At 41.7% G+C, this 16,627-nt stretch overlaps 1 protein-coding gene across 3 annotated transcripts in view; it reads right to left on the bottom strand.

Moving 5' to 3' along the window:
• The window catches only part of KLHL13 (kelch like family member 13), a 194,455-nt gene extending 178,359 nt beyond the window's left edge, over positions 1-16,096 (bottom strand). For 2 of the 3 annotated variants that reach the window (XM_081564431.1, XM_081564433.1), the window contains exon 1: positions 15,796-16,096. The gene's annotated coding sequence lies outside the window, so the exon portion shown is untranslated. The remainder of the gene's footprint in view (positions 1-15,795) is intronic. The other variant, XM_081564427.1, reaches the window with a different exon arrangement.
• Positions 16,097-16,627: the final 531 nt, after the last annotated feature.

The following is a 16,627-nucleotide window of genomic DNA, read 5'->3' as shown; positions in this document are numbered from 1 at the left end:
CAACTAATACTACAGAAATATATAGAAAAACAGCTAGCAGTGGCTATTAGGTAGAGGAGGCTCAAGGAAATGTTCCCAGGACAGGTGACAACTAAAATGAACCCTGATAGAAAAAAGTAGTCAGCATTTCAGGGAGAACACCAACTACAAAAGTGTGGGGATAAGAGAACATGGCAAGTTGGGAGGGTGCACAACTTAAAATGCAACTTGAGGTTAGGAAGGGTGAAAGAGTAGCTAGAGGGACTAGCAAAAGTCAAAATCAAGATGGGCTTGTATGTCACGCTGACAAGTGTGGATTTTTATCCTTAAGAAAATGAATATTCAATGTTACAGAAATAATATCCCCAGATAAGTCATGAAATTGACCAAAGATTCAAGTCTGAAACAGTGTACAGCAGACTGTTGGTTGTCCCCAGTATCTATGCTTCTCTTCTTATACAGTAATAATAATTTTAGCTGGGCACACGGCCACATAGCTAAGGACCACATTTTCCAGACTCCTTTGCAGCTAGATGACACCACATGACTAAGGGCTAGCCAATGGGATATTTGTGGAAGTGCTGTAGGAAACTGCTAAGTTATATCCTTACACGTAAGGAGTCTCCTTTTTCCTGCCCCTTTTCCCAGCCCATCAGTTGGAATGAGAATGTAATAGTGAGTTACAGTAGCCATCTAGGATCACAAGATGGAAGCTGCTTACTAAGGTGGCAGAGCAAGAAAACAGAAGGAGCCTGAGTGCATGGTAATTGAGCAACCACCATCTGACCCTGAACTACCTACCTGGACTGATATGTGAGAAAGAAATATTTTGTTAAAGGCACTGGATTGGGGGAGGTTGGTCTCTGTTATAGCAGCTTGACTTGTATCCACATGAATACACAGTGGAATTCAAAATTGGGTCTAATGACATACATACATACATACATATATATATATATATACACACACACACACACACACACATATATATATATATATATATATATATATATATATATATATATATATATATCTCGGAGAAGGCAATGGCACCCCACTCCAGTACTCTTGCCTGGAAAATCCCATGGACGGAGGAGCCTGGTAGGCTATAGTCCATGGGGTTGCAAAGAGTCAGACATGACTAAGCGCATGCACACACACACACCCCCAGACTTTTCCACAGCTCTTGAGGAGAACAAAGACAGCAAATAGGATACTGTGCTTGCCTCTGAGAATGAAGACAGAAATTGGCCTTGTTCACCACTGCATCCCCAAGATGTGGGTCAGAAGGTACTTCACTAATTTTTCTTGAATGAATTGATATGAAACGCCTCATTTCCTCTCATCAGACATGGTGCTGCCCTACATACTAAGGCTAATTAGAGTCATCGAGTCTCCCCTATTTGCAAATAAAGCAGATTCATCTTCAAAACAGGTAGATGGAAATAACCCGCACTTAGAGCCATTCTAAATCGTTTAAGAGTCTAAACCATTTTTGGCACTAAGTTAAGCAGAAAATCACATTATTGTCAAGTAATAGTTTTTGCATACACTGTAATGGGTTCATTTCTTAAAATCAATGAATGATATCTCCAGTTAAAGAAAACTCAATTTGCACATTACTCTAGACTCTCTTTTCTAAATGGTGTGATACTTTCTCATTCAAAATGACCCTCAAAGCAGACCAATCTGGCTTGCCTTAAATAATCAGGTTTCTAACCCCTTTCCACATAGCTCCATATCCTAATAGCATAATAATAAAATTAGTAATGAAAAAGACACCAAGTTTCCTAAATCAAAATTCCTAAACCGAACATTTTAATTTCACAGTACCTGATTCCTTGATCCCTATTAATCTCTGTGATGAAGATATGCTTCTACCTAGTTATCATAAAGGTGCACTTAGGTGTTCTTCCAGGGACAGCAGTATCATCCTGTCTGATTCTCTCCTACGCACTAGAGATAAGATCACCCCACTGCTGCCATGCATAAAGAGCAGAGATCCATGTACAGCAATGAAGAATATACTTCAGGTTCACAGTAAGCCATTTTGAGTGAACCAAGGCACTTTGGCCTCAAGTGAAGCTACTTGGAGCCCTGAATAGAAATTCAACTCGGGACTTCCCTAGTGGTCCAGTGGCTGGGAATCCATGCTCCCAATTCAGCGGGCCTGGGTTCAATCCCTGGTCAGGGATCTAGATCCCACATGCAGCAACTAAGAGTTCACATGCCACAACTAAGACCCAGTGCAGCTGAATAAAAAATAAACATTAAAAAAAATTCAACTCAGATATATAATAAGCATAGAAAAATATGAAGGAAGTTTTAATCAACATTTCAAAACTGTTCTGAAAGAAAAAGTAGCAAAGATGGATCCAAGATTAACTCATTTTAAAAGACACCTATGCTTTTCAAGACATCTGATTATGTCCACAGATTATCTTTAATAATAAAAAGTATACAGCTATTCTTTAGCCTGAAAGGTAACACTGACTCTAACCTATTACTATAAGGAAGAACTGGGAGCAGCCCCTCCCTCCCACTCTATGCCCACAGATATTTGGTTTAATAACTCCCACTAGAAAGGAGCTTCCCCACTGGCTCAGCTGGTAAAGAATCCACCTGCAATGCAGGAGACACAGGAGACTTGGGTTTGATTGCAGGGTCAGGCAGATCTGCAGGAAATGGCAACCCACTCCAATATTCTTGCCTGAAGAATCCTATGGATTAAGGAGCCTGGTGGGCTACATGTAGTCCATAGGGTCACAAAGAGTTGGACAAGGCTGAAGCGACTAAGCACGCACTAGACAGAAACACAGTCCTTGAATATAACAACTGACTATATTTTGGTGAAGTCTGAGTGGCTGAGAAATCATTTCAGATTTTTTTCAAAATATTCCAACTATTTCACAATATCTATATATAATATGCAATGTATTTTATTATTATTTTTATTTTTTGGGCTGTTTTGCACAGCTTGCAGGACCTTAGTTCCCTGACCAGGGATCAAACCCTGGCCCAAGGCAGTGGAAGTGCAGAGTCCTGCCCACTGGATCACCAGGGAATTCCCATGCAATACATTTTATAAGAACTTTTCTACAACACGTCACCCCAGTGCTATACCCCAGCAAAAACAAACAAACAAACCCTGTTGCTTTTATCTCAACCATCTATCAACTAGCATTCTACGTCAGGTGTAACCTTTGGAAATATTTTTTAAAATGCCAGTGTATACACATAAAATTTCTTAGGCATCCCTGGCTCTGGCCCATTATAAAAGCACACACAGATAGGGAGGGAGGTGGGAGGGGGGCTCAGGATGGGGGACACATGTATACCCATGGCTGATTCATGTCAATGGATGGCAAAAACCACTACAATACTGTAAAGTAATTAGCCTCCAATTAAAATAAATTAATTTTTTTTAAAAAAAAGCACACACAGACAAGGAAGGAATTATTCACATGAGCAAGTTTAGTGGTTTTGTTTGTAAATATAAATCTGGCTTAGTTATGTAGTACTAATACCAAGTACATTTGTGATAAATACATAATGAACAAATTTATATCATCAATTTGGGCTGAGAATGCCAAATCAGATAAATACAGAATCCTTTGAAAGATCAGTCACTGATCAAAATGAAATTAAAACAAGGCATCCTCTAGCAATTTGGAGCTAGACAACACAAAACAGCATCAGATCTGTGTTATGCTGAGCACAGCTCTAGAACATTTTGATGGGAAAGCAGTGGTGCCATCAGGCACACTATCTCCAGCCCCTCCATGGCCACATTTGTTTCAAAGCACATATTTCTCTTTTTGGGGTGATGAAAGTATTCTAAAATTGACTATGGTGACGGTTGCACAACTCTGTGTCTGTACTAAAAACCACTGAATTGTACATTTTTAATGGGTGAACTGTATGGTAGTCGAATTAGAGCTTAATAAAGTTGTTCCCTATTTTTAAAAACATGTTTGTGGTGCAAAATGTTGCACATAAAAACAGAGCTCTGAAGGGCTGCCAATATAAAGGATTCTGAATTAGATTTACCCTCAAATTTTTTCCCAGTTCAAAATAAACATGTATATAAATTCACATACACCTGCACACACATACACACACGCACATGCAATATACAGACACAAAGCTTTGGGTATTAAAATGTCAGAATACTTTCCTTATTTTTCAGTAAGGTCCTCTTCAAAAGTACCTTACTTAAAATGCCTTGGCAACTTTAACACCCAACTCTGATCATACCTCTAGATTTCTTCAGAATGTCTTCTAATATGCCTTATTTAGCTATCATACGCTTATATAATGTTCCTGTCAGAGAGAGAGAATAAAAGAAAAGGCTGTGGTTCAAAAGCATAGACTCTAAAACTAGACTGCATGGATTTCAATGCTACTGGTTTTACGGATTAGGTATGTAACCTTGGGATTGCTATCAAACTTCTCTCTGCCTCAGTTTTCTCGACTGTAAAACAGGGATAATAATAGCCCCTCCTTCATAGCATCGTACTGTGGTTTCAATGTGTCAGTGTATATACAGCACTTACAATGGTGCCATACTCACAGTATTATAATACTACTATAAATTATTATTAATTGGCATTAGTATTATTAATAGTATTGGCTGATATCAGGTTGCTGCATGTTGTCTGTTGCCTTTGCTAGGGTACTGGATACATTTTCTCCCTCTTAATAGAATGCTTTACATATAATTACTCCACGATTGCTTCCTCAGAATGTTTAAACATCACGCCTATATGACACCAAATGCACTTAGAAAATTTTGTAATAAATCCAAAACTCATTTTGATAAATGTCAGATTGTGCCAGTACATGTGCAGACCTAGAATAACGGTTGGCATCTCCACTGCTGAAGTTTTGGTTCACCCTGTCAACTGAAAGACTAGAGATATGAAAGGATCCTTTAGTCTTCTATATCATTACTGAAAAAGCACTAGGTTACAACCAAGGGCCCTACATTCTGCTCCTAGATCCCTCTTAGACAACATGACCTTCTGCCAGTCACTTAGCCTCATTGTGCATCGTCCACTGGAGTAAATAAGGAAAATTAACCATGCTTCAAAAGAAAGATGCTCTAAATAAAGGGCGTTATCTTTAATACTGAGCTCACTCCCTGAGGGTAGAGTAAGTCTAATTTTTGAAATGAACTTTTGAACATTTTATTTTCATGTTCAAATCTGATGCTGCTGCTGATGATTATAAATGCAAGTAAAGTTGCTAATAAATAATATATCTCATTAGTGTGGTGAGCTACACTTTTCAGTACTTGAATGTACATTATTGTAATTATCAACACAAAATCCTGTGAAGAGACAGCCAGGAGTTTCCTGGTTCTTTCCCATCTGTGCACTTACAGCATACCATAAGCAAGTCCACTACCCAAGGGACATCTGTCTCCTCACGTGTCTGACATGGCAACCAAAGGAGAACGCTGGAAGGTAGAAGAGCAGGCACCTTGCCTTCAGGTACTTCCAACTCAAAAGGTGAGACCCACTCTGCAAGACCTGAAGCTGCTCTCAATAATTCAGACTGAGACATTCACTTATCAAAACTGCTATTGAACGTTTATCATTTTTAAGGTAAAAATTATTTGAGGTAATAAGCTATTACTTGAAAAGTTTAAGTAATACTTAATTACTTAAAAACGTAAGAACTTAATTACTTAAAAACATAAAAAGTTTAAGGTAATAAGTTATCACTTGATTTGTTGCTAGAGTAACTATTATAAAAGCTTAGGATAACCATAACAAGTCCAAATCAATAGAACACATTATTCAAAAATACCTTCTTCCCAGTAGTTGAACTACTATGAGTTTTTCAATATTTTCTACTTTGAGGGCTTGAAATCTGGAACAGAGATAAATCAGGGAAATATATTACCTCATGGATTATCAGAACAAAAGTTTACATGTTTAAAAGACAACACTGCTTGCTGTGCACATTTTCCTGTATCTCTGTTTCCCTTCAAAATGGAGATTAAATTTTAAATCCTATTAAGCTCAATAGTATTGTATTTATGTATGTGCTGTGCTTAGTCACTCAGTCATGTCCGACTGTTTGCGACCTCATGGACTGTAGCCCGCCAGGCTCCTCCATCCACGGGGATTCTCCAGGCAAGAATATTGGAGTGGGTTGTCATGTCCTCCTCCAGGTGATCTTCCCAACCCAGGAATCGAACCCAGGTCTCCCGCACTGCAGGCAGATTCTTTACTGTCTGAGCCACGAGGAAAGTCCGTATTTATGCTTATATGGGGTCAATCATATTTTAAAACTGACATTTTCCTTGCATTCAAAGTGTTGCCATCTTTGAATAAGTAATAACCCAAGCAGTTACCACAAACTCTCTTGTCTGCCAGAAAACTAGTGCTACTTCTAAATGGTCTCAGTTCAGTTCAGTTCAGTTGCTCAGTCATGTCCGACTCTTTGCAACCCCATGGACTGCAGTACGCCAGGCTTCCCTGTCCATCACCAACTCCAGGAACCTACTCAAACTTATGTCCATTGAGTCAGTGATGCCATGCAACCATCTCATCCTCTGTTGTCCCCTTCTCCTCCTGTGTTCAATCTTTCCCAGAATCAGGGTCTTTTCCAAAGAGTCAGTTCTTCGCATCAGGTGACCAAAGTATTCGAGATTCAGCATCAGTCCTTCCAATGAATATTCAGGACTGATTTCCTTTAGGATGGACTGGTTAGATCTCCTTGCAGTCCAAGGGACTCTCAAGAGTCTTCTCCAACACCACAGTCCAAACGCATCATGTTCAGAAAATAGTATTCTCTAGCATTGAAACATGTATATTATCATAAGTGAAACAGAACACCATTCCAGGTTCGATGCATGAGACAAATGCTCAGGGCTGGGGCAATGGGATGACTCAGAGGGATGGGATGGGGAGGGAGGTGGGAGGGGGGTTCAGGATGGGGAACACATGCAAACCCATGGCTGATTCATGTCAATGTATGGCAAAAACCACTACAATATTGTAAAGTAATTAGCCCCCAACTAAAATAAATAAATTTATTAAAAAAAGAAAATAGTATTCTCGCTGGGATGAAGGCAATATCAAGGAAAGATGCAACTTTTCCCTCAGATTTCTGGTTCATATAGAAATGGCAAAGCTCCAAGAGTTTTAACCAGTTAGGCCATCAACCTACTAAAAGAGACAATCATAACTATATCTACTATGTGGCTTAAACTGGGCTCAGCACTTTATATGCATTCTTTCATTTAATCCTTAAAACCAACAGATGAAGTTGCTTACAGAGGAGGCAAACAAGGCTCAGAGAGGTAAAGGGAGCTGCCCCAGATTACACTGCCAACAAAAGGCAGAGCTGGGATTTGAATCCCAGCCTGAGATTCCCAGGCCAAAGATCTTAACCACTGAATTCTACAGCCTTCCCACTGAGAACAGACAAGAGCGGAACAGAAAACTTGGTTGAAATGAAGCATTCTTTAGAAATAAGTGAGACTATGAAGCAAAACACTACAACTCTCTTACCCTCTTCTCCTGAAAAGACTATAAACGCATGTCAAGCAGAGAATATAAAGACCTTTCCTTAATCACCCCTCTATACCCAAGTCCTTATGATCTTCCGGCAGTAACACATTACAACAAGTTCAGGCCACAGGAATTGCCATGCGATAGCACTAAGAAGGGTGGGACAGCGATAATAAAAACAAGCTGAAAGACATTACTCTTAGACTTACTCCATTCACATTCACCCCCTTTCTTCACTTGCCTTTCTCTCCATCTTTCTCATCTGGAGGAAAGCAAATCACTGCTTTGTAACAGGCACACCTCTGATGCACTGCCTGCCCCTTTTCAAAACCACCTCAAACTCCAGAAACCTTTTATCAACCTCAAAAGCACATAAGCCGTGACAATTTCCCTCTACTATTAAATATTTCAGTAGCCAGCAACTGGCAAAATCATTTGTATAGTGAATGCCTTACAAACAAAAGCAGCTTAAAAAAAATATATTTAGTTGTACTGGGTACCTGCAGCACGTGGGTTCAGTAGCTGCAGAGTGCAGGCTCTAGAGCACAGGCTCAGTAGTTGTGCTTAGTTGCTCTGTGGCATGTGGAAACTTCCCAGACCTGGGATTGAACCCGTGTTCCCTGCATTGGCAGGCAGATTCTTATCCACTGCACCACCAGGGAAGCACTGAAAGCAGCTTTAAAGTTAGCAAAACTGAGCTTCCGTCAGTGACACCGTCAAGTGTGCATAGAATGGGGCAAAGCTTTGACCCCATCAATTCTAACACCTTTCTTCTGAAGACAGTAGTCCCTTGGCACGCCCTTCACTATCAATCATAGCTACTACCCCTCAACATTAGGACCTCAGTTAGCACTTGACATGTTTTAAGATTTAGGTCCTTTTCAAACAACCAGAGTGTTCCCTTGAACTAAAAGAAATTATACAACATGGGGGGTGGGGAGGGGGAGAAATGGATGTTTATTGCCTTTTCTGATACACCCTGGGGGCTCACTGGTAAAGAATCCACCTGCCAATGCAGGAGATGTGGGATCAATTCCTGACTTGGGAAGATCCCCTGGAGAAGGCAATGGCAACTCACTCCAATATTCTGCCTGGGAAATCACATGGACAGAGGAGCCTGGCGGGTTACAATTCATGGGGTCACAAAAGAGTCGGACATGATTGATCAACTAAACAATTACCTTTTCGGTAGGTTATTACAGGATTTTAAGGCTACGAAAATGTATGGGTGTTTGACTGAAGGAATAGACTAAAAGGACACAGTGTGGCCTCAGTGTTTTTCAAAGGGTTACCCCAGGGTTACCACAGCTACCCTTACAGGCAGTCTTTCTCTGAAGTATTGGGTTTTACCTCAAATTTTTATCATGAATACTGCATTCTAAAGCACAATGTATTTGAATTTCTTCTAAATCTTTGTGTATAATAAATGCTCCAAGAAAACACAAGCTGCTTTATTTTGTAGCTCCTACTACACACTCTCATGTCACTACTCTGCTCATCCAGTATACCCAGTGTGCTCCAGACAGACGGGAAGAGCACTGGACAGAGAGTCTATGTGTGTGAACAAGTGCAATGCCAGGAATATAATAAGTTACTTCATAAGTATTGATATTTGTTGAATGAACAGGCAGGATGGCGTTGAGAATTAGTTTCCAACTTTACAAACATTCCAGAAAAAACCTTTTGAGACACTTTATACTCTGAAATCTACAAAAGAAAAAGGACAAAGAACATATACCAATTATGATTTACAAATATTGATAAAGGAGAATAGAAAACATATTTTGCTTAGTTTAGGTGGAAGGAAAAGGCTGCCAGGATGTCATATAGAGATCATATTGTAGGGGCTAGGGAGTAGTTAGGGCGACTAAAAACCAGTTCCATTTAGTGAATACTAAAACGAGTTTCCACTGACTCTTGTGTTTTCCTTTGTACATTTTAAATATTAATGATTTCCAATTTACAGAGGAAAATAAGGAATTGTAATGGACACCTGTGTTCCTGTGTAACCATGCATGATGCTGAAACTACTGAAGACCAGGAACCATGCCTCATTTGTTTCATATCTTTCTCTGGCTTTTAATACAGATTTCTATATACATGAAGAGTTCAAGAAATGTTTAGCAACTGCAAAGAATAAGTGTCTAATCATATTAGATTCTTAACTGCATCCTCTCCACTAACCCCTCCTCAAAAGACTCACCCTAAAGAAGCATGCTTTGTTTTAAATAACAAAAGAATAACAAAAAAATAAATACTTTTACTGGTACTAGATGAAAGACTATTGAAAGACTGGGGTCTTGGCTCCTTTCAATCATGTGACCCAGCCATATCTGTTTTCCTATGATAAAATGAGACTCATACAGCCGGCCCTCTATCCAGAGTTGTTGCATGAATAAATCAGCATATATTTACATGGTAACCATTGTGAGAGAGGTATTTGGAAGGATAAAACAGCATATTTACCTCCCTAATCCCAACCAACAGCAATGACTTACTTCGTGCAAGGCCTTGATTTAAGCACTTTTGTGTAAGGTATACAATCCCTTATCTGAAAACCTTGGTGCCAGATGTGTTTCCAAATTCAAAAATGTCCAGACTTTTAGGTAGGCAGTAACCTGCATATCCCTGGAGAAGGAAAAGGCTACCTACTCCAGTATTCTAGCCTGGAAAACACCATGGACTGTATAGTCCATGGGGTCACAAAGAGTCAGACACAACTGAGCGACTTTCACTTTCATTTCACTTCAACCTGCATATATGATATATTATGTAATACCCCAGCAAGGTCTGAGGCACTGCCCCATAAACACATTACTAGTGCCACAATAAAACCAAATAAATGTTAACATTAAATAGAATAAAAGCTATCAAATACCCTCACATTGGTTTAAGTCCAATTTTGTCACCACCTGAGTTTTGGCACCTAACTTACCAAATTAAATTTTCATCACACCTTTTTAATTAAAAATTGCAAATAACAAATTTTAGATGTAACTAACTCATTTAATCATTCTAAGTACTCTAAGAAGGAAGTTATCTTATTCCTATTTTACAGATGAAAACTATTAGGTATAGAGAGGTTAACTCACACAGTATCCCCCAGCAAGTAAGACTCCTAGCCTGCATTGGAACCCAGACAGCCAAGCTCCACAATTGTGCCCTTAACAGCTATGTTCTATGGCCTCTCTCAGAAACTGCTTGATGGCACCAGACAAACATGTGATAAGTTAAACAGCAGTAAACAATTAAAGTATCCAAAACAATAACAGGAAAAACGGCACAAGGCAGCACTTATTCCTTATTCAACAACCATTTATAGAGGATATACCACATGCCAGGTGCTCTGGAGATGACAACACATGAAGCAGACAAGGTTCGTGCAGGCTGCCTTCACGCAGCCAGAGCCCAGTGGGGAAACAGCCCGGCATCAAATAAAGCTGATTATGACCTACATGATGGTAAGTGTGTAGGACTGCTGTTCACATCCAGAGGAGGAGAGCAGGTTGGGGTCAGGGGTAATAGGATATAAAATTTGAACTGTTCCTTGACTTGCATTGGGATTTGCAAGGACAGAAAGGAAAAGAGAGGGCTTTTGAAATGGATGACGGCATGGCATCCATTCAAAAGGCCACTACTGTGCACCTACTCCATGCCAAGAATAATGCTAAGCACAAAAGTTCCAAACTAGGTAAAATCCATTTAAACCAACAGAGGATTTCTTGTTAAGAGAATAAGAAGGACAATTGGGATAGCAGGCCTATGTCCTATCATGGCGAATCCTTGAATGTTAAGTTGAGGAGTTGGAATTTGACCCTGCAGGAGTCACTGAAGGTTATTTGGCAGGTTTCTGCTTCATAATATTCAGATTTATCCCTATGGAATGTCAATGACTATATGCATTCTTATTTGGGGCCGATTAGACCTCCAAGCTGGATTGCTTTCAAGCAAGAGCTCAGGGCAACAAAATAAATGCCAAGTGTGAATTCATTTAATCCTCAAGGAATAGAGAAAACTCTAATCTCTCAAAGAATAAAGGTATGGCAATTTGAAAACATTGGAGAAGGCAACAGCTAATGGGAAGTGGCAAGCTCCTCTTAAAATCCCAAAGGCCACTTCTAAAACCTAAGTTATTTCTTCACATGCAAATGAAACTTCCAACCTTCCAAAGTATATTTCCATGAGAAAAAAAAAATTTACAGTTCTTTTTTTATTATATTTCTTTATTGGCTGTGTCCCAGGCGGCACAGTGGTGAAGAATCCGCCTGCCAATGTAGGAGATGCAAGGGTTCAATTCCTGGGTTGGGAAGATCCCTTGGAGTAAGAAATGGCAACCAACTCCAGTATCCTTGCCCAGAAAATTCTATTGTCAGAGGAGCCTGGCAGGCTACAGTCCATGGGGTCACAAAGAGTAGGACATGACTAAGCGTGGGCGCGCGCGCACACACACACACACACACATGCTGGGTCTTAGTTGCAGCATATGGGGCCTGGTTCCCTAACCAGAGATCAAACCCAGGTCCCCAGCACTGGGAGCACAGGGTCTTAGCCACTGAATCATCAGGGAAGTCCCAAACAGATTCTTAAGTTGAACGATGATCTGATCTTTAATGAGGCTGGTGACAACTTACCTCAGGGCTCTGGTGGACAACGTAACAGTGCAAACTCAACTGCTTCATAACTTACTCACCTTGGAGTTCCCATTCCCTCACTCCTTTATCAAAGCAGAGTGAAAGAAGTCAATTACATATTTTATACATATCAAAGATTTTCATTCTCTTAAACAATTGAGTAGCTAGATATTCTATTTACCCTCTGCAAAACAAATTTTATTTACACCCACTAATTTTTTTTTCAGTCATTGACCTTCCACAGAAAGGTAGGTAACAAAGACTCTCCAATGGTTTCCCACTATTTTATAGAATCAAATTATTTCTCAGACTCTGTAGGCCCTGCATTACCTATTACTGACTCCTTCCAGGCTCCCTAACTCCTTTAAAGCTCACTAGGTTCCATCCATCCTGGCTTGTTTTCTGTTCTTCAAATATCTCAAGTTTGTTTTTCTGCCTCAAGGTCTTAGCTCTTACTCTTCTCTCAGCTCTCGATGAGGTAAGCTGACAAGGTAAGAGCGATCTCTCTTCTTTCACATCTCTGTTCAAAGGTCACTTTTGCTGAGAGGCCTTTCCAAACCACCCTTCTAAAAAGGCCCTTTCCAGTTCTCCATCTCATAGTATTTCCACCACTGTTCTCACTACCATCTATAAGGATCTTCTTCATTTGTTTCCTTACCTATTGTCCATATTCTCTGGTGGAATATAGCCTCTGTGAGACTCCAGAAGATCAAGGATCACACCTCTTAAAGTTCACCATTGTGGCTAGCACAGGGCCTGGCAAATATAAGGTGCCCAACAGATTTTGTAAAATAAATTATTAAATGAATGAAGAATATAATTAAAAGCTGACTGCTATGAATGTAAGTAACTTGAGAAAATCTTTTCATCTAATTTTGAGATGTTTTCTCTAGAGTTGTTCATTTTTCAAAATTCTTTCTACATTTTTTTTCTGAGATCTGAGGATACTTGACAAGTTGTTGTGCTAGTTCACAGCAAGAAAAATATACCAGTTTCAACCAATGGATTTAAGAGAAAATACTTCAAGGAGGTTGTAGCAGTTTATTAAATATCAATAAAATCAAACAATTAAAAAAATTGGTTAATCTCATTTCACTAATGTAAGTCAAATTACATATAAGTCAAGAAAAGTAATTTAAACTTAAAGAAACAAAAAAGAGAACTCAGCAGCAAAGTGCAATTATGTTCAATTATGTTTACTAACATCGGAAATATCCAGTTTGATAACTCCTAGATGTACCAGGTGGATTATCAAATACATTTTGAGTAAGAGTCTAAAGATTCAGAGCAAAATGCCTAAGACAAACTCATATCCACCTTTATTTTTTTCTGGCAAACATAAATAGTTCATATTAGGGCAATCTTAGCTTAGACTTAGTAATAATTACAAAAGGAAAAAAAATGACATAGTAACATAAACTCTTTTCTTTGAAACAGCTGGCAAGTTTGTGTATCTTTCCTGAAAGGGTTGCCAAGAAAATTACAGATTTAGAAGGGTAGGCTTATTGGTATAAATCCCCTTTCCTAAGAATACCCATTTTTCAAAAGAACTAAACAGAAGTCAGAGAAATTTACCAAATGAATGAGGGAAATTATAGATCAACTGAAAGCCATATAACTAAACTGATGATCAGTAGGCTTTAATATTCTTGCAAAAACCACTTTCCTCAGAGCATCACCATAAACTTGATACTGTCACACCACCCTTTATTTATTTATTTATTTTTTAAAATAAATTTATTTATTTTAGTTGGGGGCTAATTACTTTACAATATTGTAGTGGTTTTTGCCATACATTGACATGAATCAGCCATGGGTTTACATGTGTTCCCCATCCTGAACCCCCCTCCCACCTCCCTCCCCATCCCATCCCTCTGGGTCATCCCATTGCCCCAGCCCTGAGCATTTGTCTCATGCATCGAACCTGGAATGGTTCGATGCACCCTTTCTTAAAGCACCCTTTCTTAAAAGGTGCTTATAAAAATGGCAGATTAAAAGCATTGGGAATTTGAGGCTCTTATTTATCTGTTTTAAAAATACATCATTTGATGTTGCAGCAGAAACAACATGCATTGTCTCACAGCCAAAAAAAAAAAAATGCTCCCAGGAGAGTGAAATTTAGTTGTCACCTTCATTCACAACTTGGTTTCTTCTGAGATGATTGCCAATTAGTGCACACTGTGTCAATGACAACACCTGGTCACACACCAAGTAACCAATTCTATCACTGTTAAATGTAAGGAGATTAATTTAAAAAAGAACATGCAGACAAGGAAGCTAATATTTTTAAATGTAAAATGATGTCATAACTATAACTACTTAATGGATTATTTCATTTTTCTCAGTTTTCAAACTTCAACACTGGATATAGCCCATTTCCAGGAACACAGCCGCCAAGGTCGGCCTGTGCTAGTTCACTGTATCTGCCTCCACGTCCAGCTTCTTCATTCAATTTTCTTCAGGAGCTAATTAGAGCATGGAAGTGAGTAAACGAACCTCAGTATGGGAGCACTGGGAGAAGGCGGTAGGCTGGTGCTGTGTGAAACTGACTTCAGCAAACAGAAAAGTCGTCCCTTTGACATGGTTTTTAAATTCTGCTTCTTGAGGGTACATACAAATATGTGATCTGCAGTAAGAAATTGTGGCTTCTTAAAAAAAAAAAAAAAAGGCAAGGACCCTCCCAATAGAGTCAGTTTTAAACCCCAGCGTCTGTCAATTCCCATTCAGTGGGTTTGGTAACCAGCTTAGGCTTAGGCTAACTTGAGTGACTTTATCCCAAACTACTAGTCATCTGACAACACTGAAACGCTGAACACTCCAGTTTGCAGGAGAAATGGAGCCAAGCATCAAGGTCCCTCCCACCGTCTCTCTCTACGGCCTGCTTGGCAGCGTGGGAAGAATCAGACGGAGGACCATGTGCTAGGATTAAATACAAACATACATACATCCATTCTCAGTGCTTGTGGTTCTTGGACTAAGTTATGGAACACTAGGAAAAAAACAAACTTGCAAGTTCTTTAGATGATGTTTACTAAAGGCTCATTCCCATCACTCTCAGTACACCGTACAGTAGACTGGAAGCTTCCAAGAAAATCATTAGTGAACTGTGATTAATTCAAAGCAGCCGAGACTTTTTAGAGATGAAGACGCTCAAAGCAGAGTTAAAGGCTTCGAGGAAGAGAGGAGGGTGCTCCTGACTCGGGAGCCAGCAGCGAAGCCTCCCAAGTTAGAAGATTCGGAGGGAGGGATGGATTAGGAGGCACAAAGCAGAAACTGTGAGAAGGAAATTGACAGCGGGGCCCGAGACGGGCAGAGAGACCCCAGACCGTCAAGAGTAGCGACAGCCCCGGAGGAGAAGATCTTAGAGGGGTAACAAAGAAGGAAAGGAAAACTAGGCACAGTGGTCCTCCAAGAACCCAGGCGACGGGCGGAGCCAGCGAGTTGGGGAGAGAGAGATGAGAGGTGCGGACAGGAGGGCGTACACCCGCAAGTGAGAGAAAATGGGTTGTGGGGACGGAGGGAGGGCGTGTAAAGAGCGGAGGTAACCCCCTGTCCGCCTGCAGGTCGCAGCTCCTGACCGCGCGCCGCCTGGCCTCGCCGGGTCCCCGGGGCGCGAAGGCGGCCGATGGAGCCGCTGCCACTCCGGGACCCTGCCTCACCTTGTTTGCCGCGTCCCGGCGTCCCGCCGCCCGTCCGCCTGCTGCTGCGCTCCGAGGGCCGAAGAGCGAGTCGCGCGCGGCGCAGCCGGGGCTCCGTCCTGCGGCGAGGCAGCGGCCCCCAGTCCTCCGCACCCCCTTGCTCGCCCCGGTCACTTCGCCTCGCTCTCCGGTAGGCGGAGAGCACGGACCCTACCCCGAACGCCGCTCCGCTGATTTGAAACGCTCCGTCCCAGGGTTCCCCGGAATAGGAGCGGCGCTGCTGCGGCCGCAGCGGCGGAGCCTCCGCCTGACCTCACCGGGCGGGGGGGGGTGCGGGGGGGGTGCGGGAGCCCAGTTGAGGAGGGGAGGGGGAGGGAGCGCGCGGGCGGGGGAAACATGGCGGCGGGGGCGGCCCCGGCGGCGCCTGCGCGGGAGGCGGGGGAGCTGGGGTAGGACCTAGTGTAGGGTCCGAGCGCAACTCCGCGGCCGCCCGCTGCGTGGCGAGGAGGGGCGGGAGGCAGGCTGGTCGCGCCGTGGCCCCCACGCCTCCGAAAGCAGGACACTCGGCTTAGAGCACACACGGCCCCTGGTGCCCAAGACAGAAGAGGTGAAAACTGTCAAATATCCGGGGACACGGCGCGCCCGCCAGGAGGAGCGCCCCCGCCCTGAGCCTCCTGCCCGCGCTTGTCGCGGCCCCTCGTGGTCGCAGAGGGCCCGGGCGCAAGGTGTCCCCTCAAGCCGCTTCACCTCGGTGGGGTGATCCGGGATGTCACACAACTACTGTTCATCACTCTTCAGATGCGCTTCATCTTTTCCCCCTGCGGGAGGTACAGACGATTAAGAAAGAAGAGCA

The sequence above is a fragment of the Giraffa tippelskirchi genome, chromosome X (assembly GCF_054371585.1).
Source record: "Giraffa tippelskirchi isolate mGirTip1 chromosome X, T2T-mGirTip1v1.2.pri, whole genome shotgun sequence".
In the NCBI taxonomy this organism is placed as follows: domain Eukaryota; kingdom Metazoa; phylum Chordata; class Mammalia; order Artiodactyla; family Giraffidae; genus Giraffa; species Giraffa tippelskirchi.
The sequence above is the reverse complement of the archived record's forward strand: the minus strand, read 5'-3'. Positions and strand labels throughout refer to the sequence as shown.